The 24,477-nt window shown below is 39.2% G+C and overlaps 1 protein-coding gene across 5 annotated transcripts in view; it reads left to right on the top strand.

The window, feature by feature from the left end:
• LOC150081658 (protein pangolin, isoforms A/H/I/S-like) overlaps positions 1-24,477 on the top strand; it is a 558,802-nt gene that overhangs the window by 47,806 nt on the left and 486,519 nt on the right. The window contains exon 1 of one of the 5 annotated variants that reach the window (XM_090379519.1): positions 18,839-18,857. The exons of the other annotated variants lie outside the window; for them this stretch is intronic. The gene's annotated coding sequence lies outside the window, so the exon portion shown is untranslated. Of the gene's footprint in view, positions 1-18,838; positions 18,858-24,477 lie in introns of those variants that run through there. 5 annotated transcript variants of the gene reach the window in all.

The following is a 24,477-nucleotide window of genomic DNA, read 5'->3' as shown; positions in this document are numbered from 1 at the left end:
GAAGCATAGAGAGGAATCGGCGTAATACACCTCAGGATGTGCCAAACAAGCAGCGCTGACTGGTGCCAGCGCTGCTTGCACATGGCGCCCTATATAATACCGGTTCCAGCAGAATGATCTGACGGTTTTATTTCGACTGCGAAAAAGAAATAAGTCATCATATTCGAACTTTTAATATGTCATTGTATAGAGTAATTATTGCAATATTCTACTTCGTCTTAAAAACTACGTCATCCAAATATTTTCCCTCTTTTCTCACACACTCATGCAGTCACTCTGAAGTTTGTTATAACTCGCTAGGTAATTTCCTGTGGTATTGCTGCGATTTCTTGTTGGATAGCGTCCTTGAGTTCATTACTAGAAGTCGGTCTGCTTTTAAACACTTTATTTTTGAGGTAGCCCCAAAGAAAGAAATCGCACACTGCAGGGTCGGGCGATCGCGCTGGCAATGGAAAGTCGCCATGACGTGAAATGAATTCCCGGGGAAGAATTCTCTGATAACATCCATAGAAGCGCTTGCCGTATGGGCGCCATCTTGTTGGAACCGAATAGGCTGATCTCCAAATTCGTTGAGCTGCGGTCTTAAAAAGTCACGCAACATTTGCACATATCGATTCGAAGTCACTGTCACCACATGATCGTGCTCCTCAAAAAAGTATGGGCCTATGATTACGTAGTTTGAAATTGCACACCAAACAGCAGTCACACGTTTACTGTGAAGTGGACGTTGGTGAAGTTCCCGCCGGTTAGTGTCGGTCCAATAACGAAAATTTTGCTTATTTACACATCCTGAGAGGTGAAAATGAGCTTCGTCACTGGAAAGAACAATGGCGTCAGCTTCAACGTTTTCGAGAAGGACCTCACAAGCTGCTCTCTCGGAAACGCAGTCATTTGCACTTAACTGCTGTACAACCATCAATTTGTACGGATGAAACTTCAGATCTGCGTGTAAAATTCGCCTTACACTTCGATCTGAAATCCCTAGCGCTTCAGCGTGCTTTGTGGCTGAACGACGTGGAGAACACCTTACGGATAACCTGACGGCTTCAATGTTTTCAGGCGTTCTTACACTGTTTTCGTCCAGGAAATTTCTTTTTCAAAGCCGAACCTGTATTTCTGAAATTATTTACCCACAGCAATATCGTATTCCTACTGGGAACACCCACGTTTCGATCTAAGTTAAAATGTCTTCGAAATAAACGCTGTGTTACAACAACAGAATCATTACTTTTGAAATATACTGAGTGGTCACTGAATTATGACCACCCCTATGAAAACTGAATGCGACCCGTTGACCACGTGAGGTACGAGAGTGCGCAGTTAGTCGACCTACGTAGCATAGATAAGGTTGAACTGGTGGGGTGTTCAAGAGCCGCCGTAGTTAAACTGTACCAGGACTGGCATCAAAATGGTCAAACAACGACCCGGCGGCAAAACTGCAAAGGTCAGCGAAAGGTTGATATTAGAGTTGAGCGCCGGGTCCGACGACTCGTACAGGCGAACAGGCGTAGCACTGTTGAAAAGTTGACTACCCAATACAACATTGGGCCAACCCGGAACAATATCTGGCATGACCATGCGTGGCACGCTCGCACATATGGGCTATACCAGCAGACGACCCGTACGGCATCCTCTCCTAATCAAGGTTTTCCCGTAAAAGACTCGCCAGGTGCAAAGAGCATGCAAGTTGGACGTTAGAAGACTAAAGAAGGTCGGATGAGTCACGTTATTTACTCCGCACCGTGGATGATCGTGTACGGATTTGGAGTCAACAATATGAGGCTCTTGATCCATCATGCATGGTATCAAAAGTGCAGGCCCGTGGAGGCAGTTGTATGGTGTGGGGCATGTTTCACTGGCAGGACTTAGACCCCTGGTGCATGTGGAACAACGTATCAGTGGTCTCCGCTATCGTCAACTGCTTGATGACTGTGTACTCCCCGCTATGTTGCACTTTTCCCCGAATGGCGGTGGTGTCTTCCAAGATGACAATGCGCCGAGCCACCGGGCACTTGTTGTGCAGAGGAACACAGTTCTGACTTCCAACATATCGATTGGCCTCCGAACTCTACCGATATCAATCCCATAGAGCACTTGTGGGACACTATGGAAAGGCATATCAGGCGTCTCGATACACCAATCACCTCCATACCTGCATTTCTGACCACATCACACACAGCGTGGTTGGCCATACCTCCCGAACACTTCCGACATCTTGTTGAATCAATGCCACGTCGGATATCTGCTGTACTAAGGGCAAAGGGAGGACCTACGAAGTATTAGGTATGTGGTTATAATTCAGTGATCACTCAGTGTACATTTGAATAGCGAAAGCTCGGTGTTCACCCGACCACGCCATGTTGGCAACTGAAATGGTATACGTAGCACTAACCATCAATACTACCTCAACCCTTCACACGCAATAGTACCTACGTTACGACATTTACAAAACCGTCAGATCATTCTGCCAGATCTTGTATATCTGTTAATTGCGTGCGTTCTGTGGTTGATTTGTACTTTTGCTGAACGAAAAATCCAAGTTTCCGGGAGAAAAACCATGCCACCCCCCCCCCCCCCCCCCTGAGATCGACTAGCTCAGCCATGTTGTGAAAAAGACCTATAAAAATTCCTCGCGTCATTGACTGGATTCTAACGCAGTTCTTTTCCACCCGGTGTGGGCCGGACTGTGACTATACCAACTTCTTTACCTCAAAGCCAGGCGCATCCGTAGCCAGGTGGGAAGGAGCAGCAGTGCGTAGTACACGCTTCTTAATTAGACCGGGGTTCGAGCCCGTCACCACCAAATACGGAGGATGCGGAAAGGTCAGGGAATGAACACCGCATATCCCCGGAGTAATATGGCCTTAGTTGCTAATACTCGTAAAAAACAAACAAACCTCGAAACCCTCAAGAGCGCTTTGAGATATAGAAGTTTTTAACCCACGAGGTTCGTTTTCTGATAACACAGTAAAAATCGTCAATTTCTTATTTTTTTTCTTGCCGCTCCTTTTCTGGTATATTTTATTGCACGAAAAGAGTTCATCGTCTGAATTAAACTCAAATTTTGATTGCCCTAGTCGATTCCCTTTTTTCCTCCCTATTTTGCAAGCTGATTTGAGAGTGAATTTAAAATAAATAATTAACGTCATTCTTTTAACTGGCTTACTATGGGTTAGTGCCTCCATTATACAGTAATGTGTAACTAGACTTCTTAGCCCATGAATCACTTTCGCAGCGTCTGTGGAATTGGCAAGCGCATTCCTAAACGAATGCTTGTTATTAGACTACAAACTTCCGCACCATTATGCGATTTTTGCTCTTAAAAAATATCCTTATTTTCTCTCAATCACACATAGAAAGGTAACCTTATGGAGTTCTATTCCCCGTTTTTTTTTCCCAGTTTCATTCAAATGCTGAGACATCCTCTTCATCTCTCAAGGTTAGCAGGTACAGCCGTGACTATTAGTTACAGAGATTAACTGTCACACTTCATCGTGGTCCGTCTAGCCTCTCTGTAAATATAAATAGACGTAGTCTTCCAGGGCCATTTTATGTCAGTGACATCACTGCTGTATATCTGCCATAAGCCTACTGTAGATGCCGCTGTTTGCTTTGGACGGAAGGCCATGAAATAAATGATTCGTTGTCCACGTGCTCTTTAGATTTCTCACCCCCTGAGGGGGGGTTAACTTGCCAAATGCAACACGTGTTTAAAGGTGGGGTATAGTTTATTATAAGCACAAATGACAAGAGTGACACTTATAGTCACCACATTAGAAATGGCTCATCCAACACGTTAAGAGCAACCGGTTTGAGTCAGTTAAAACTGTTCACATGATAGGTAACTGCACGTTACTGACATAACATGTGAGCAAATAAATTGAAGCTTTAAGACACATTCTTAACTCCGAAAGGGTAAACTGATAGAGTTTCGAGCTCTTTACTCAATTTTTAAAGAGAAATCTTGTTGCTGTAATCAAAGAACAGTGATTTTAAAAAGCGTCAATAATTTTAAGCATGTAGTAGTAGAGGCATGTGATTCAAGAAAGCAAGCTTATATACCATTAACCAAAAAATCACATATCCATTCCCTTTAAACGTTTGTCCAGTTCCTCCTTCCTTCTTGAATTTATTTAAAATATCAACTTCCACAACGACAGATGGAAGTTTGTTCCAACGATCAATTACCCGCTGGCTAAAGGGAAATTTCCGCACGTGTATTCTATAACTGTCTTTCCTCAATTTGAATTTATGCCCGCTCAGGTTCCTAATCTGAGCAAGAGGAAGAATCCCATTAGAATTGAGCCTGCTTAATCCATTCAAGGCATTATACACCTCAATCAGATCACCTCGCAGGTGCCTAGTCTCCAGTCGCTGTAATTTGCAGAACGTAAGCCTTTCTTGATAAGAGAACCCCTTCATTCAAGAAACTCTACATCCTTCCTAAAATGAGGCCTCCAGACCTGCACACAGTATTCAAGGCGTGACCTGACCATTGCTTTATACAAAGGGATAATCACCTCCTTTTCCCTACTAGCAAAATTCCTGTATATCATTGACAATACCCATGACATGCTATGGCTGCCTGTCTGCACTGCTGAGAAATTTTTAATATCTGACTGCACAATTACTCACAGGTCTTTTCATTATCTACCACCCTAAGTGTAGTACCACATAGTTGGTGGTACGTTTTCTGGGGCTACTTCTACCCATATGCAGTACTTTGCTTTGTCAATGTTAAACAGCTGCCTACCTCAGCCCACCTGTCCAACGTTTCTAGCTCCTGTTGCAGTAGCATACTGCCATTACTGTCATTAACAACCATGCCAACCTATGTAATATCTGCAAACTTTGATATTAATCCTGATATACCTTCATCAATATCATTAAGAAATATACAACACAAGAGTGGCCCCAACACTGAACCCAGGGTTCAGTGTTGGACTCCACTAATAACATTAGTCCACGAACAGCAGCGTCTATCGATGTCTTCTTCCACTCGACGACCCTTTTATCCATTGTAGAAACTTACCCTTAATACCATTCTGCTCCAATTTGTACAGTAGTCTTCCATGTGCAACAGTGGCAAAAACTTTCCTGACATCCAAGTATATGATGTCAAAATTATTTTTTGCCTCCAGTTCCTTTGTAACCACATCATAATAACCAATCAAATTTGTCAGACAAGACTTTCCCTTAACAAAACCATGCTGTGTCTGAATTATTACTGCAGTCTTGTCTAGATGATCCCGCAATGCATCTTTAACCAGTGAATCTGTTGTTTTTCCCGTAACAGAAGTTACGGATAAAACAATTGCATTCTTCTCCCTTATTAAGGGAGGAGAATGCAATTGTTTATCAAACTGTAACAGAAGTTTATCAAACTGTAACAGGGTGCTTAATCATTTTGTAATAATTGAGAGCAAAATGGAGGGGAAATTGTTAAAGTTAAACATAAGAAAACACCTGTGGTGGAATGGATCTATCCAGTTATATTAAAGGAGGCGGCGAAGAAAGTAATCAGACCCTTAGCCATAATTATGAGGGCATCCTTGCACCCAGGGGTAGTCCCGCGGACTGGAGATATGGAAATGTATATGTAGTGGTACTGTTCTTCACAGAGATACGAGGGAGGCGGAGTTGAACAGACGTTCTAGGTGCCGCCCTATACATATACACATGTCCATGTCCAAATATTCCCAATTCACAAAGGAGAATCTAAGGGTGACACGAGTAATTACAGACCAATTAGTCATTACTCGTGTCACCCTTAGATCCTCCTTTGTGAATTGAGACTACATTTCCACATCTCCAGTCCGTGGGACTACCCATGGGTGCAAGGATGCCCTCATAATTATGGCGAAGGGTCTGCTTACTTCCTTCGCCGCCTCTAATATAACTGGATAGATCCCATCCACCACAGGTGTTTTCTTATGTTTAACTTTAACAATTTCTCCTCCATTTTGCTCTCAGTTATTACGAAATGATTAAGCACCCTGTTACAATTTGATAATCTTCTGGTATTCTTCTCCTCCCTTAATAACTCCTCATGTGTGAATGTAGGTGCAAAATATTCATTCAGATTGTTAGCTATCTGAGCAGGACCATCAACAGTCGAACCATCGATATCAAGTGGACCAATCTGATTCATCCCCTTCCTTTTAGAATTTATATAAGTAAAGAAATCCTTGCTGTTTTTCTTAGCATCCTTTGCCAAAGATTTCTCGTAATCTGCCTTCGCCTGCCTAACCTCCTTTGTAACTTGATTACAGACTAGCTTATATCTGCCTTAGGATTCTGTGCCGCCTGATAATTTATATGCATCCCATGCATTTTTCTTCTCTGCCACGAGTCTCATTAGTTCATCTGACATCCGTTTAGGGCTAAACCTTCAACAGTATTTCTTAAATTTCTACTTTATGAAAAGTAGAAATCTTTATTGCAATAATAATAATAATCATAATACAATGGATACATTGCAATAAGCCCTTCACGGCCACAAGGCCAGGGGTTAACAGTAATATTACAATATGTAAGGAAAAGAAATTAATAAATTAAATATAAAAATGCATATGTGAAGGAATAAAAGTAAATACAGCTCAACACTCAAAGTATAATACAATTATAAACATCACAATGTACAAAGAACATATAGGTGGAAAACTGGAAGATTGGTTGGTAAGCCATCTTCATGTCATATTGCTGGTTGCGGCATTAAAGTGAAGGATCAGGGACAGGGACAGACAAATTAAGGATGTGGCATCTGTATTCCCTATCACAAAAAAAAACTTATTAAGGTCAGCATCCAAAGACTGGGCACATGAAAGTAGCTGAAATGGCAGAAACCTATCAGATAGGTGGAGACGGCTGAGATGTGGGCACAGAGTTGGAGTCGCTCTGAGGGAAGGCTGAGGGACTCTCCAAGAGCACAGGTCCCAGAAGGATGGTGCCGAGATCTTGCCAGTGATCATTTTTACAGTTGTGGTAAGTCATTTCACCCTAATCAGCGTGGGAAGCCTGTGAAATTTTATCAAACTGGCCATTTAGGAAGTTTATGTTTGTTTATGGCCCATTTTAAGAGCCAAAACTCAGTAGAAAAGAGTGGTTGAATTATGCTAAGGGCAGCAGGTGCCCATACTTCTGCAGCATATAGAAGCGGAGAGTATACTGTGCTTTTTATATATCTTCTGATGGTCGTTACTTCATTAATATAATGCAAATGCTGTTTGGCCATCCATCGGAGTCGAGCTGCCTCGGTGAGCAGCTTTTCCAAGTGGTTACCAAAGCAGAGCTTAGGATCAAAAACAAACCCCAAATCAGTATGTTTCTTGACGAAGAGGATAAGGGAATTGCATAGTGTTGGCTGAATATAGGAAGGCGTTTTCTTTAATGAGAATATCATAAATTCAGACTTTTCTGGATTTATTTTTAGTCCAAACTGGTTGAGGTAGTTTGCAAATTCCAGGAGTATATTGTTAATTGATGCTGTTATCATGAGAAGGTTATCATGTGGAGAAATCGGTGTGAGGAGTTTCATATCATCAGCATAACATAAGGTATCATGCCTGGACTCAACAAACGGCGAGATAAGCGCTCTAAACAAGAGCCCAGATAAGACACCACCCTGTGGCACGCCTGAAGAGACATATCGCTCGTATGTTTGGCCGTGGACTGTACGCCTGATTATTCTATTTTGAAGGAGCAAAGTGAGGAACTGTAGAGTGTTTCCCTTGATTTGATAATGGTCTGAAAGTAGCTTCAGCATTGCAGGAACGTTTATTGAGTCGAAAGCTGCTTCGATGTCTACATAGGTGACTGCAAGCTCTGCATGAGATTCAAACGCAGAGAGGATAGAGCTGGTGGTGGCTAAGAGATTAGTTACAGTGGATCTATGAAGAAGGGAGTATTGGATTTGATAAGGCTGATGTGGAAGAAGTTGTTTAGTTAGAATGAGGAGAAGTACCTTCGCTAGGAGTTTTAGAAGACTTGAGGCTTTGGAGATTGGCCGGTAATGCTTAAGAAGAGTAGGAGATTGAATTTATGGTATAGGCTTCATAAGGTAGATGTTCCACTGCTGGGGAAAGAAATGACTTGACAAAATAAGATTAAAAATTGTTAGAAGGGGACCCAAAATGTATGGGCAAAGACATTTAATAATGAATTGAGGTATTTCATCTGCACCTGCCTTAGCAGAAGCCGGTGTAGAATTTATAGCAGCAATAAGCTGTTCCCTGGAGATTGATACTGCAGATAGCATGTCAGGTGTGATTTCAGTTGTTGGTGTCTGAAGATCAGCACATTATTCCGAGTTCAAGGCAAATCTAGATATAAAGTCTAGCCACTGGTCAGGTTCCAGTTTTAGGGGGAATTCAGAAGGCCGTTCAAAGTAGGGGTTTTTTCCTCTACGAAGGGTGGTGTCCATATAATTCTTAATTGCTTGAGATTTCAGCTTGTTGAATGTTGCACGGGCTCTAGAGTAGGCTATCCTGTCTTGAACGCTTTGCGACTGCTTCCACATTTTGTGCAATTGCTGTTATAATCTGAAGCTCATATTAAGATGAGGAGTCCACCATGCTCTGGACCCAGTCATAATAGAAATTCGCTTTGATGCTGCAAATGTCGCAATCGTCTTAAGCTAATTAGTAAGCAGATTCAATTAGTAAGCCAATTCACTGCAATTTCAAGATCACAGTTTTCTAGGACTGACCACGGGATGGCAGAGGCAGCCTCAACACATTTAGCAATGCTCAAAAATCTGGGACTAATTATTATTCTGGTGGTAGTTGAATTCACAACATTGAAGTTTGGAGCAGGTATCTGTAAAAGAACAATAATTGGCTTGTGGTCCGAATTAAAATAAGTCTCTGGCATGTAATCAGGTGTGCAAGGAAAGGAGGCAAGGATGAGATCTAGTTGATAGTTGATTGTTACCTCTGGTCGGGAGGTCGTTGATTATTTGTAACCCTGTACAAGATAGGTTTGACAGGAGCATTTGCTGAAGGTTAGCTAGCTGGGGAGGAAGATTAAAGTCTCCCCAGACAAAGTGCAAGGCTGAAGGATGAAGCTGGTTAATTATCCAGTTTGATATTTCATGGATGGCCATTGATACAATTCCAAATCTGGACGCAAAAAGCTTGGCTTTGGTGGAAACTACGGAGATGTTATATTTCTCGGCAAGTGTCAGACGAGATTTGGAGGCTGTTACTAGGCGGGGTAAGGAGATCTAGTTATAAATATTAGCGTGATGGGGAAGGCAATCAATATTGATATCAGGAAGGCATCCAGAGGAATTTGAGGCAGGGTTGGTTGTGGTAATAAGGGAATTTTGTGTATCTCCAGATGGGACGTAAGTATCGCTAGAAGGGCTGTTGGTAAGCATACCAGCATATGACGTGGGCAGAACTTGATGGGCGTTAATTTAATTACTGTTTAGTTCTGGGGCTTGTAGGGAGTGTTTATTATTTTCTGGTGGGTTCTCTGGTTGGGACACTTCTTCACCAGATTGCAGCTGTGGTTGGTCACCAGCCTTCTGCTGAGTGCATGACTGGGCCCTCTTAATGTGCTTAGTCGGAGTGTCTGGAGATCTATCTACTAATTGTCTCTAGTGAATTTGAGCGTGAGAGCCAGGCTTTATAAGGCTAGGAGGTTTGACAGTTTGAGTAGTTTTTATCCGTTTAGGTATTATTGGTGGCTGAGATGTCAGCTTGCCATTTTCGCTCACCAAAGAGCAGAGGTCGGAAAGCATATGTGTGATATTTTTATTTTGATTCCTCAGCGAGTAAACTTCATCCTTCAGATCCTCAATTTGGGACCTCAACTGGTGAATTAGGAGGACCAAGAAGTCTATGCTGTCTGGCTGTAGAGGAGGGGTCGACACTGTAGCTTCGGTGTTAATTCTTGGAGATTCATCTTCACCTTGAAAAGTTCCTGTTGTGACTAGCGTCTGGTTTGAGGTGGAGGACACGTTAACGACCGAGGCACAGTTTTGATCATTAGTTTCCGATGGAGGATTGGACTGATTAGCCTAGTAGTTTCCACGATTACTTCCTTGAGTGCTTCCCATTTTGAATTTGCTGCTGGTAACATCATCAGTTGGTCCCACTGTATACAATTTAAAAACTATCTGAGACCACTGTAGTCACCTTTACGAAAGCAAAAACCCTTCCCTTTGCCCCTGATGGTAGTTATATCTTCAAATAAATCCCACATCAGTACACTGATCACTACCATCTAGTAGTGATCATAAGGTATCTGAAAATTTTTAATCTTTATCTGAAAATTCTTAATGCACGAATAATCACTGCTGATAACCAGATCAAGAGTATTACTCTCTCTCTCTCTCTCTCTCTCTGGTTGCCTCTCTAACGTGTCGCTGTAGAAAGGTTCGAGTCCCGGGTAAGCGTGAAATTTAGAAAGTTTAATGACTTAGTATCCATATCTTCCCTTGGAAAGGGAAGATACGGATACTAAGTCATTAAACTTTCTAAATTTCACGCTTACCCGAGACTCGAACAAAATACAATTTAGCATCTATCGAAAACCCACAAACACCGGTATGCTTCTACATTATAATAGCTACCACCCGTTCACCTACAAAAGATCGATTATCTTTAATCAATTTCTAAATGCCTATAAATATTCAACGACGGATTCTGCTTTGGACTCAGAAATACAAATATTAACTAGCAGATTCTTGAACAGGGGTTATCCCATCAACACAATAAATCGAATTAGGGTACAAGCTAAGGATAGGATACAAAATACTACACCAATCAACAATAGTAATATCAAAAAATACTTTATTTCTGTCCCATATGTTGAACAGTGGCACAAACAGCTTAACAGATTCTTTAAAGATACCGAATTTAAAATTATAGCTAGGCCTATACGGAAGTTACACACTATACTGAACAATCGCTCGGTTCTTTCCGCGTTTGCAACACAAATTAATGATCTAGTATACAACATTTCTTGCGGTGATTGCGACTCGTCTTACCAGGGTTCGACGCGGTTTTCTCTTAATATTCGTGTAAATCAACACGAAGCCTCAGTTCGTGCTTCTCGTTCAGCAGCGTCAGAATTAGCCTTTGATGCCATTAACGAAAAACATACGTTTTTATTTAACGAGGCCAAAATACTTAACGTTCAACGTAATTATACGCGACTATTAATTGCAGAAACCGTTGAAATTAAATTACACGAGAATTCTGTTAATGTTCGGCGGCCATATTTGATCTCCGATGCGTGGACCTTTACGCGCATGCGCGAAGACATGTAATCACTATTTAAGTTGCAGGTTTAGCCTGATTCGGTAATTTTCATTCCTGTGATCACGACAGTCGGTCGAAAAGCATTGTCAGCTTCAGGAAGGAAAATCGTTTTGAATATTTTCGTTAGATTCTTTTAATTGCGTTAATTTGAATTTTAATTATTTTGAATTGTGTTAAATTGATTATTTAATTATTTATATTTTACTTTAATTATTTAATTATTTATATTTTACTTTAATGTACCGGTAAGTTGTCGATTTTTTCGTTTTTTCCGTTTTAATTTCTGGAGGGTATCATACGGAAGTGTTCCACGTACTATATTGAGGTAAACTCCTCTTATTAATTTACTAATGTTAGCTACCTATTTACCACAATTAAAAAATTGAATTCCCTATCACTCACTCTGTACTATAGCAATGGTGGCAAGTTTCGAACGAAACAACGGTTTTACATATATTAAGTAATATCAAGATCTCTATTTAAAATAAAATTAACAAGCGTAACTAGGTGTATAAAGCTACTTATAAAGTACGATATAATATGACAATCAAGTAAATAAAGTGGCAATATGAGGAAGGTCAGATTCCGTTATTCATATTGTGGAAGTGTTAGTGCTTTTTGCAAAGATAATTTTTTTTACGGGTTGTGTAATTGGTTGCAGTCCAGTTCTTTTTGTGTGTGTGTGTGTGTGTGTGTGTGTGATAACTTTCGCGCAGACGGTTGCATAGCACGTTGAAATTACCTGTATGCAAAATTCCACCAGAATAAAAAATATGTACACTTGTATTATTCTTACATTCAAGTGAATTCTGTCATCTGCAGCAATAATAACGTATATTTTCAGGAGCGTGCGTTGTGTATGTAGTTAAAGATTTAAATGCCTGTTTCTAGGCCAGTTTTCTTTCGAATGTACAACCTGCCAACTTGTAGTTGGCAGTCACAGGGATCGGAAGTGTCTCTCTTTACTATATAGACGAGTAGAATAAAGTTAAAAGTTTTAGCGAGTTTGGATAAAGAATTCGGCAGACTAATTTTTGCCTTTTCTTAATTTCCTTAATATTGTAAATTTCATTTTCAAAATAGTAATAAATTTAATTTTGATAATTTTAAGTTAACTTCTGTGCTATTTTGTAAATTTAATTCTTGCGTGTTGTAAATCTAATTCTGGTTAGGTTTCATGTAAATTTAAATTATTAAGCTCAGTAATTGATAACTTTTGGTATCCGCTTTATTATTGTAATATATATTTTTTTTAACTTAATTACTGTAATGTTTTGTAAAGTTAATTCCTACTACTCATATATAAGTTATGAATGTATCACGTGCATAGCCTGTGACATGTATTCAAAGATCGACCTTCTTATTAATTATATCTCAACTGACAATTCGTTTTCTTTATTTCCGATATAAGGCGTGTACCGATCTCAAATTAAAACTGTGCATTACTAGATGATTTTGAGTCACTGAAGAAAGAAGCTTGCCTTAGACAAAAAACTTAGAACTCATCAGGACTCAAGTATTTATTTTGAAAAGTATTTCCGTTTCGGGTCCCAGAACAGAACAGAGATGGTGCAAGGGTTTTTGCCAGTATCATTGAGGACACCTTAAACGGAAACTGCTAGTTTGAGGGAGGAGATAGGGATAATGTAGATTCGCGTTATTATGATGATATGGATCAAAGTAACTCTTGCACGCATCTCAAGAGTTCGTGTTTGTTGCAGCAACAGCTGATACTGACAGGATGTCCTGAGGGCAGCGACGTTTTAAACGAATGGGAGGTTAATGCTTGGAAACAAGTTTAAATAACTTCAAGGAATGTTAGAGTGGTAAACTGCACAAGAACATTTAATCTTAACTGTGTATGCAGCAATGTCAGGAGAGTCAGCGCCTCCGTAGCCAAGTGGGCAGGAACAGAAGTGCATATCATAGGCTTCTTGATTAGACCGGAGTTCGAGCCCGTGACCACGAAATACGGAGGATGCGGAAAGGTCAGGGAATGACCACTGCATATCCCCGGAGCAATATGGCCTTAGTTGCTGATGCTCCTTAAAAAAAAAAAAAAAAAAAAAAAACAAATAACAACAGGATAGTCGTCAATAAAATGAGCTAATTCGAAATTCTTATTAGTACAATTAACTAGGCGTTAATTATAGGGCTAACGGAAAAGTGGTATCATCCAGAAATAGAGGATGATGAGTATCATTATGGTATGTAGGATGCACAATTAGGAAGGATAGGAAAAATAGAAGGGGTGATGGGTTATGCTTCATATTTCCCCTGCCACCTTTTTCTACTATATTCAATTCAACTGGTTATCTATTATTCATCTATCTTGGCATCTTCTTATTACAGCCAGAGCCCAAAAAAAAGCTTTCTCAGATTCAGAAGCTATTAATGCTAGTATAGAATCTGTGGCACCAATGTTTTATTATGGACGCTTTAAACTTTCCTCTTATTCATTAGAGCAGTAGTACTAGTAGGGTTTTAAGAGCATTATCGACTAAGGCATATTGCTCTGTGTATACACTCTGTAAATTGCATGTGTTCTTGGTCGATGTTTTTGTTTGCTGAACGAAAAACCGTTTCCGGAAGAAAAAAACCATGCTACCCTCTCCTGAGACGACTAAGTCAGTCATGTGGTGAAAAAAGCCCATAATAATTCCTTCCGTCATCGACGGGACTCGAATCTAGGTATTTTCCACCCAGTGTGGTGGAGGACGGTGATCGTACCAACTGTGCTACCACGAGGGGCGTTCATTAGAGCAAGCAAGCAAGCAAACAGAATGGAAATGCATCATGTGAAACAGTTTTTACATCAACTAGTTGATTTCCATTTGTATCAATATATTATAGAAAGTACTATGGGCAATAATATTCTGAGTCTGATCATCACCCATGAGCTGGATGACATCATACAACAGGAACCAATTAGCAAGTAGTGATCGCGGAGTTCTAAGTTGGATGACGAGAGAGAGAGAGAGTCGTTGTTGTTAAAGGCAAAGGAGTGGATTACACGAAAGCTTATGGTGCTGCATGAACTCTATCAACTAAGAAGTCAGCAGACTTCTGCTGAATATGTCAGAATAATGGTATGACTTTAAAACCATGAATGCATATATACTGTATAATTAAGAAAATATAGCACGAGGAGGATGCCGAGATGGATAAATGCATGATGAAAGCTAACCAGTTGAACAGAACAGAAAAAGATGACATGAAAAGTTAGGGAGCGATAAAAAGCCCTAGAGCCTATAACAGCTACAAATTGAGTTATAATAGTACCACAGAAAAAAATATTAATAAAGTCAGATTACGAGAAATCCCTGGATAAGAGAGCAAATATTGGGGACAAGGAGTTTTCCACTTATGTGAATACAAAGAAGAGAAGAACAAGCAGATCCGACCGTCCTGTGATGAGTGCAAGAAAGTCTTACATAACCCGGCTGAGACTGCGGACGAATTGAATAGATTGCATCGATGTTTATAGATGAAAGACTTTGTAGTGAGAAGAAACTGTGCAGGTGAAGCTGGGAAACATGAAATTTTAGATATTGAAATTTTAGATTGTTTATTAGAGAAAGTTTCTAGCCGTAAGGCGAGTAATGCTCCTATAGTTGAACGCATATACCGAGTAATTTTGAGAGAGGCGGCAAGAGAGTGTATGGAACAATTAAAGGTATACGAGTATGCAGCATAGGATTCGGAAGAAATTTTCTTGAATTGGAGAAATGCCACTGTATCGCCAGTTCATAATGGTGGTTCTAAGAGTAAAGTGGGTAACTATCAAGCGGTTATCCTCATTTCAGTGGCAAGCAAAATCATATCGGCAGTAATCAAGAGTACAGTACAGGATGATTTAGATAGCAGAGGAATTCTGAAGGAAACAATTGTTTTCTAAAGGGAAAAATCATGTTTAACTAACATGGTTAGTTTGACAGTCACTCATCAGCTGGATGTAGAAAATTTCGGCATTGTTTACTTTGATTTCATAAAAGCGTTTGACTGAATACCTCATGACCGGTTACTTTATAAGCTGGAACATGTTGGAATCAAGGGAAAAATCCTTAGATCGATTGCGGTGTGGGGAGGACGGCGGCTCTACCAACTGTATTACCACGAGGGCTTATGGCACGTAAAAGATCCGATACAATATACTCATCACGGCGTGTTGCCAGCATTTAATTACCGAAGAAAGTACAGGAAGTAACACGAAACATGTGAGAATATCTGTGATATCTTTAGAAATTTAGGACATTTTAGAAATGTTACTCTACGGTGGTTGAATCGCTTAAATTTTCGCTGTCGCCATTTCCATTTATCTGTGCACTATGCCAGTTTTTTACCAATTCAAAAGTATAGCAGTAGATTCTTAATTGTCGAGTACATCCTAAGACAGTTTTCAGAATTGGACGTGCGGGGCCCTGTTTAGGGTGGTTTTGCGGGGCCACCTAGTAGGGACATTTTATTATTATTATTAAAATACGTGTGCAATTCGTGTTATAATTTTCATACAATGGTGCATGAAAAAAGGACTATTTTGAAATAGATACAGTATACTGTACTGTATTGCAACAATTGTAGTTATTGTTAAACACCAATAGGTCTGTACGTAGTCATGGCTCTTGTCTTCTTGCAAAATGAGCATTTAATTTATAAATGTGGAGTTTCTATTTATACTTAAGACCTAATCTTTCTTGCCTTTCTCTCTGCAAATTTCGTTATTTTGTCAAATTTCAAGGGCTTTGCTACACTGCATTCAATACGCGTAGAAAAAGTAGAAGAATTTGGCTCCTAAAGCTATTTTTCTAATGTTCCGCAAACTCAACGCCAAATAAATATCCATAAAAAAAAAAAAAAAAATATATATATATATATATACAGTATATATAATAATAATAATAATAATAATAATAAAAGGCGCGCGGCTCGATTGGATTCAGTTATCTGAATCGGCCTGAGGCCGGCCCTGACAGATTTCGTCATTGATGGACACTACATTTTTAAAATAGCATTACAAAGGGTACTAGGAAAGTTTTGCAATATGACGCAACAATGAATCACAGGAAGCTGCTTGTTGCTGAATGTTGAGACATGTTCATACGTGCATAGTAGCCGCCGCGCCAAGTCGATGGGCTCAGTTATTCATTAGTAGTGAGAGTGTAAAGTGCTTGCGATGGCATCGTGGTCACGAAATGAGATAAGGACAGTTTTGCGGTATAATTTCGTGCGTGGTTTAACCATAGACCAGTGCTTAGAAGAAATGATTCTTGCACTAGATGATGATTGTCCACATCGTACAACGATATTCAGGTGGTATAGAGAATTCCAAAGGGGAAATTTCACTCTGGAGGATTCTGAGAGGCCGGGAAGGCCACGAACGTCAGTTACGGAGGAAAACGTTAATGCTGTGAGGAAAATGCTTGACGAAAACAGGCGAGTGACCTACCAACAGATAGAGGATACTTTGGGCCTAAATGCACCAGCAATTCGTTCGATTCTGCAAGATCATTTGCACGTGAAGAAACTTTGTTCTCTCTGGGTGCCGCATCAACTGACTGAAGAGCAGATGACACGACGTGTGACTTGGTGCCGGGAGATGTTAAAAAAGTTTGATAAGGGACAATCTCGGTATGTGAACAACATCGTGACAGGTGACGAGACTTGGCTGTACTATTACGATCTGCCGACCAAGGCTCAAAATAAAGTGTGGGTCTTTGATGATGACGACACACCCGTAATTGTCAGAAAATCCCGATCTGTAAAGAAGAAAATGATAGCTGTATTTTTCAAATCGAGTGGAATTGTGGAACGTGTCGTTTTGGACACGCAGAAGACAGTCACAGGTAAATGGTATACTGAACAATGCCTGCCTAAAGTCATTGGATCTATGAAGAACCTGTGGCCAAAGTCAAGAATGGACACCTGGTACCTCCATCACGATAATGCTGCAGCTCACCGCGCCAAAGCCTGCACCGAATATTTGACCACGACAGGACTGAAACTTCTCGAGCACCCTCACTACAATCCAGACCTTGCTCCCTGCGACTTTGCACTGTTCCCGCATGTGAAAATGAAGCTAAAAGGGAGGTGGTTTTCCAGTGATGAGGACCTTCTACGGGCTTGGGACAACGAGTGTGCTTTACTCCCTAGTGAAACTTGGCAGAACTGGTTTAAAGATTGGTTTCGGAGGATGGAGAGGTGTATTGAATGTAGAGGAAATTACTTTGAAAAAATTAAATAAACAAAGCTGTATTGCAAAACTTTCCTAGTACCCTTTGTACATACATATTTTCTTTTAAGTAACACTGTCGTATTATGAAAAAAGAAGATAGATGGAGTAAAGCTGCAACTAAATGGATACCACTGGAAGGACATAGAAACAGAGGTCGACAAAAGGAGATGGTGCGATGAGTTGAAAGAGTTTGTGGGAGGAAACTGGCCAACTACAGCGAGGGATAGAAAAAAATCGAAGATTTTGGGAGAGGCCTTTGCCCAGAAGAGGTACAGCAATGGCGAAGAAGAATACAGTAGCTAACTATAAATAGATAATGTTGGCAGTTATATATAATCCGAGTAGATTTTATACATTCTTTGTTGCTAGTTGCAACTTTGAGAACGTTATTTCAGCAGGATATTCTGTAAAGGAAGCAGAATATGTTATCTAGGTTATATGATAACATATATGAGCATGTTTCATTCTCAGGCAGGGGCGTCGAGAGGCTAACGCGGGCCCCAGTGCAAAATGCACGACGGTATGTGAATTCATATATAGCTGTGAGGGTTAATATGCAATAAGTCACAAGTCAGTGACCACTATCCGGAAAAGTGGTAAGGTAATCATTTTATGCATTGGGTGAAAAACTTCATTTAAATTTTTAAAAATTGAAGATCATGATTTGGCGTTCTTTTGAGATCTTCCAAGCATTCGTAATAGCGTTCGCGCGTGCGCGCGCACACATACAGGAATATTGTTAGGTGTGGGGAAGACGAAGGGAAGCACCTCTTGCTTTACCTTTATCTTACCTATTCCACAGAGTATATTTAATGTTTAAAATAAATTAAAGTTTTGAGATTATTCACTGTCGGATTCCGTTTATTAAGTTAAAATAGCGTTAGCTTAGATATTTTTAAATCCAGATGTATGATTTTTTTCTGATTGAAGTAGGAAGGAAGGGAATTTAACAAAGTAATTTACTTTTGGAAATGATTTAACCTTCAAGTTTTTGCAGTAAATTGTCTCCTATATCCAGAAACTTTCCTAATAATTTAGTAATCACTAAATTCAGCACTGAAAACTTTTTTTGTGTAAAAGTAATCACGTTATTTTTCGTTTTCAGGAAGATTTGCCCGTTTGTAAAATATACAATAAGGAATTCGAAAAAGAAACTTATGTAGTTCAATCTCATACTTCGTGAAATTTAAAAAGAAAGAGGGGAAAAAACTAAGTGATGCGAGAAAGGAGAAAAATTCTGTATATTTTTAGATTATAAAGTGTTGTGATTGGAGCAGGGCCAGACGTGTTTAAGAGATGCTGAACTAATTTGTCGTGACGAAGCAAGAGGAGGAGGGAAGTTAGCAGTTGAGGATGTAATTAATTTTCTCATTCACTGCTAAGATTAACCACCGACTGTCTAGGCCTTAATTAGAGCCTCCTTTCGTGGCCTGCTACATTTCATCTTGCTTTAATTAATGAATAATTGTCCTTCTTTTCACTTCTACTTCATGTTCGCATACAGGGACTGCCTTCTCATAGTGCTTATAATAGGTTCGAATAGAGGAGGGCTGTAATCGCTAACGAGTACGTTTCGACGGATGGTCTAGTTCTGTTTGCTTTGTCCCCGTTTTATATATTTATGTTGCTCTAATGAGTTCCTTTCTGCGATGTCGTAATTGTGATGTGTGTGTGGTATAATCTGGATCTTAGCATCGTTAAATATACGATATATAACTTTGACTTCACAGCCCATTCAAGACTAGATGTGAAGAATGTAAATATATATTTTTTTTCAACAAATAAGTTTATCTCCCACTTTAGATAGAACCATTACGTTATGAATTTCGGTTTTTTTTCCTCCTTTAACAATTAAGTTTTTATTTATAACCTGTTAGCGCACTAGTTATATATCCGTTTTCTTTGCATTAACAGTTATATCTGTATTACCACACAAAAGAGAAGTTAACTCTGTAGAGCAGGTTTTAGTAGACAGATTACCGATATTAAAGGAATTCTCCACTGTTTAAGATTTACCATTGTGTGGGGGGAAAGGTTTAAAAAACTTTATTCTTTAATTATTTATTTCTTTAATTGCAATCTTCCTTATACCTTTAATTTTCATTTAATTAATTTTTTTACTGAACTCTTTCAATACCCCCTTTTTGTTTGTCCCCTCCCACTTTGCACCTGACTTGTTATCTCACAGAAGATTTCAGACTCAAGGGGCTTCAGTAATGAAGTATTCCTCTCACGGACTCGTGGCTATGTGTTCAAAATGACTGACACAACTCATATGAACTATATAAAAATTTGTTTATTAACATTATTTATAAGAATGGATAATTGATAGCAGTAAACATAATTCAGTTTGATAATGTTGAGCAAATAATTATATAAGGTAAGTAATATTGATTAGACTAATTAAAAATTGAAACACATGACTCTTCTTCATGTCTCTTGGATAGATATATACCATCAGGTCCAAACTTCTTAATTAACCCCTTCCAAAATATGGGTAATGAGCATTCTCTAAACTAAAGACAATATATACCTTTCACACACACACACACACACACACACACACACACACACACATATATATATATATATATATATATATATATATATATATATACCTATTCCTACTGTTCTTTACCTTATCTTAAGATTTAGATCAGCGTTCCATTTCTCTCTTATACTTCTTATTACACTTATGTGTTTATATGGATCAAACTCCCCTTTGATATAATTATACGTTCTCTAAGGTCCTTTTAGTTTTGTCTATAGAGTATCTTGTGTGTTTTTTAGCACTTACTTATACTGTCGAATTGGATCTTCCTGCAAGGTCTTTCATCTCTGCACTTGGGGCTGCTGTAACTGATATAGGGCAATAACCATATCTCTCTGGAACTTATTGCCTAAGTAGACGGCTGTTCCCCTATAGGAATCTGCTTCTAGTTTGAAGCTTTTCTTTCCCATCGGCTCCGGAACTGCTAACATTCCCTCGGGGTCTATATCTCCTTCTTCTTGGTCTATCCAGGGCGTCAGAACATTTGCCGTGGCTTGGAAGTCTGTCTGGGCCGTTCAAGCTCTCCTCTCTACTCTATGTGAGTTGCCTGATTTATCAACGCTTTCATCGACTGTATTTTTCAAGAAGCGATAGGGAAGCTAGAAATTCCGATAGGGAATTTCTAGCTTCCCTATCGCTTCTCCACCTCCCACTATAGATTTCTTTTTTTTTTTTTTTACTCTTTAAAAAACTTATACATCCCCCCATTATTTGAGGTTTAGCTCTGCGACGATTCTCTCTCGGGGACTTTCCTCAGGATTCGCACTTCGGAACTCTGACCCAGGAACATCCTCTCTTCGTCTCGCATCGCCTTTTTGTTCCACCCCCCCTTTACTTCTGGCCAATCAATAGCTGTATCGCCCTCTTCCTCTCCTATCGCATTTGCACATTGCCCATCCTATTGTCTTGACCTCCATCTTTATAGTGAGGACTTCCGGCATCCAGAAACTTCTAGAACCTTCGCCGGAACTTCCGGGTGTCTATAAATTTCCAGAATCTTCCTTGGGACATCAGCGTCCACTTCCCCCTTTCGTCGCGCTTCACTGGCCATTAATCGTCCCATGAAAATTTTAAGAGCGTACTCTAATTCTCGGGTTCCTCCTTTATTGAGTTCTAACCCTTTCTTGAGCGGAGGAGTTTAGCCAATCTACTGTTTCTTATGGACGAAGTGCCGCTTTCGCTCTGTTTACTCTAAACACAAACTGCTCCGGGCTGGTACTCCTATTGTAGTTTAGATTCGAACAGTTCACCCCCTGCTGCTACTCTAATCCGAACTCCACTAAACCGAATAACGGTGTGCGCCCAAACTTCTTAATTAACCCCTTCCAAAATATGGGTAATGAGCATTCTCTAAACTAAAGACAATATATACCTTTCACACACACACACACACACACACACACATATATATATATATATATATATATATATATATATATATATACCTATTCCTACTGTTCTTTACCTTATCTTAAGATTTAGATCAGCGTTCCATTTCTCTCTTATACTTCTTATTACACTTATGTATTTATATGGATCAAACTCCCCTTTGATATAATTATACGTTCTCTAAGGTCCTTTTAGTTTTGTCTATAGAGTATCTTGTGTGTTTTTTAGCACTTACTTATACTGTCGAATTGGATCTTCCTGCAGGGTCTTTCATCTCTGCACTTGGGGCTGCTGTAACTGATATAGGGCAATAACCATATCTCTCTGGAACTTATTGCCTAAGTAGACGGCTGTTCCCCTATAGGAATCTGCTTCTAGTTTGAAGCTTTTCTTTCCCATCGGCTCCGGAACTGCTAACATTCCCTCGGGGTCTATATCTCCTTCTTCTTGGTCTATCCAGGGCGTCAGAACATTTGCCGTGGCTTGGAAGTCTGTCTGGGCCGTTCAAGCTCTCCTCTCTACTCTATGTGAGTTGCCTGATTTATCAACGCTTTCATCGACTGTATTTTTCAAGAAGCGATAGGGAAGCTAGAAATTCCGATAGGGAATTTCTAGCTTCCCTATCGCTTCTCCACCTCCCACTATAGATTTCTTTTTTTTTTTTTTTTACTCTTTAAAAAACTTATACATCCCCCCATTATTTGAGGTTTAGCTCTGCGACGATTCTCTCTCGGGGACTTTCCTCAGGATTCGCACTTCGGAACTCTGACCCAGGAACATCCTCTCTTCGTCTCGCATCGCCTTTTTGTTCCACCCCCCCTTTACTTCTGGCCAATCAATAGCTGTATCGCCCTCTTCCTCTCCTATCGCATTTGCACATTGCCCATCCTATTGTCTTGACCTCCATCTTTATAGTGAGGACTTCCGGCATCCAGAAACTTCTAGAACCTTCGCCGGAACTTCCGGGTGTCTATAAATTTCCAGAATCTTCCTTGGGACATCAGCGTCCACTTCCCCCTTTCGTCGCGCTTCACTGGCCATTAATCGTCCCATGAAAATTTTAAGAGCGTACTCTAATTCTCGGGTTCCTCCTTTATTGAGTTCTAACCCTTTCTTGAGCGGAGGAGTTTAGCCAATCTACTGTTTCTTATGGACGAAGTGCCGCTTTCGCTCTGTTTACTCTAAACACAAACTGCTCCGGGCTGGTACTCCTATTGTAGTTTAGATTCGAACAGTTCACCCCCTGCTGCTACTCTAATCCGAACTCCACTAAACCGAATAACGGTGTGCGCCCAAGTAAATTTTCTGAAGGCCATCTGTTAAAATATTTATATTTTTCCCTTATTAATAGCGAATCTCTGTTAAACATAGTTGTAAGGATGGATTCTTATTACCCTATCATCCTTTCTTAATTTTATTTTCTCACCGGATTGTTCTTATTATTTGTCTCGGACGGTATTATTCTTTTATTTAGTCTCCGACGAGGATCCATTAATTAATTAAACTTACTTCCCCAGTTTTTATACAATATATTTATTTCGCAAGATATTGTATCTTACAATTGCCCATGATTGAAGGAATTTGATTTTTTTTAAATTTATATATATATATATATATATATATATATATTTAAAAGAAAAGAAAGAAAATGTTACAGTTATTGCAATTGTCTAAATTTATATATGCACCAGATGAAATGGCTAAATGGCTAATAGTAATAGAATAAAGATTACTAAATGAAAATTTATTTAGAAATCTTTTTACAACATATTTTTTATAACTAATTTTTCTCCCTCAATGAAATATCACTTCATGTAGCACAATAGCTATAAAATGGGTTGCTAGTTTGTCTAAACTAGCAATGCATTGTCTAAACAAGCAACCCAACAAAAAAAAAAAAATTATTTGTTTTACCAATTATATTAGTGGCTGTATTAATTTAAATCTTTTAAGCAACCTTTTCACTTTGCTAGACAGATTGCCCATGATAAAGAAGAATTCCCATGGTTAAAGGAACTTGATTATTTTAAAATTAATTTACAAAACAGAGAAAGAAACATAGGAGCAATAATGTTAATATTCATTACAAAATTACTCTGAGGAAGGGGGTTTTTTGTAGCAAAGTCATCAATAATGTCAGTGAGATTAACTGCTTGAGATTTCAGCCTTCATGAAAAGAATTGAGAGTCCCGATAACTTATACCCAATGTTAGGGCACAATTAATTTTTAATAAGTTTTCATTAAAGTTTATGATGGAAACTTCGCTCATTGCTAACCGCGCTAATTGGAAATTCTAAATGTAGTTACAGTATTTGAATAAGATTCCACAAGTGAGAGGTCATGTAATAATTTAAGAGTAGTTATATATAACAGGGTAAGTATATGTGTGTTTGGATTTACCGAATACAAACACAAAAAAATGTGTTGTGTGTTTAATTTTTTTAAAACCTGTAAAAATGCAGAATTTAAAAATTTAAAGAAGTTTCCATGTAGTGATGATGGTAGTACCTGGAGACTTGGCTCAAGATCGTTCGGGATTCTTTTAATGTGTTTCTGTTGGGAAACCAATGGATTCATTGAATGGAATATGTTGGTTATGGTAAGAGGAGGAGGAGATTTATCAAGACGTTAATAAGTCAGATTTATCTTTACACAAGGAAGCAGTAGAACCACCAGGATATAACAGAGGCGGAAATGTGGATTGAAAGAAGTTGCTGCCAATTGCAAAGGAAGAACTGATCAATTTAAATAAATTAATAACTTGTTACAAATGTTGCGGGTTTTTAAAAGGTAGAAAATGAAGCTGGGGATTTTGATTCAAGCCAATTGTGATATGCTATATTATTATCCTTGACAGCCTGACCACTTTTCTTTTATTTTTGGTTAACCATAGAGAATAATTTCAGTAACGGGGTCTAAGGAATTACTAGAATCTTTAGATTTAAAACAGTCCAACCAAGGCATAGAATAATATAAATTACATAGATCATCTCGTTTCGTATTCTTTTAATGCCTAAGGACATGAGGCTGAGAG

This window comes from Mastigoproctus giganteus, chromosome 8, assembly GCF_048544385.1.
Source record: "Mastigoproctus giganteus isolate SK-2022 chromosome 8, ASM4854438v1, whole genome shotgun sequence".
NCBI classification, from domain to species: domain Eukaryota; kingdom Metazoa; phylum Arthropoda; class Arachnida; order Uropygi; family Thelyphonidae; genus Mastigoproctus; species Mastigoproctus giganteus.
Note: the sequence above shows the minus strand (reverse complement) of the source record. Positions and strands in the feature narration are given on the sequence as shown.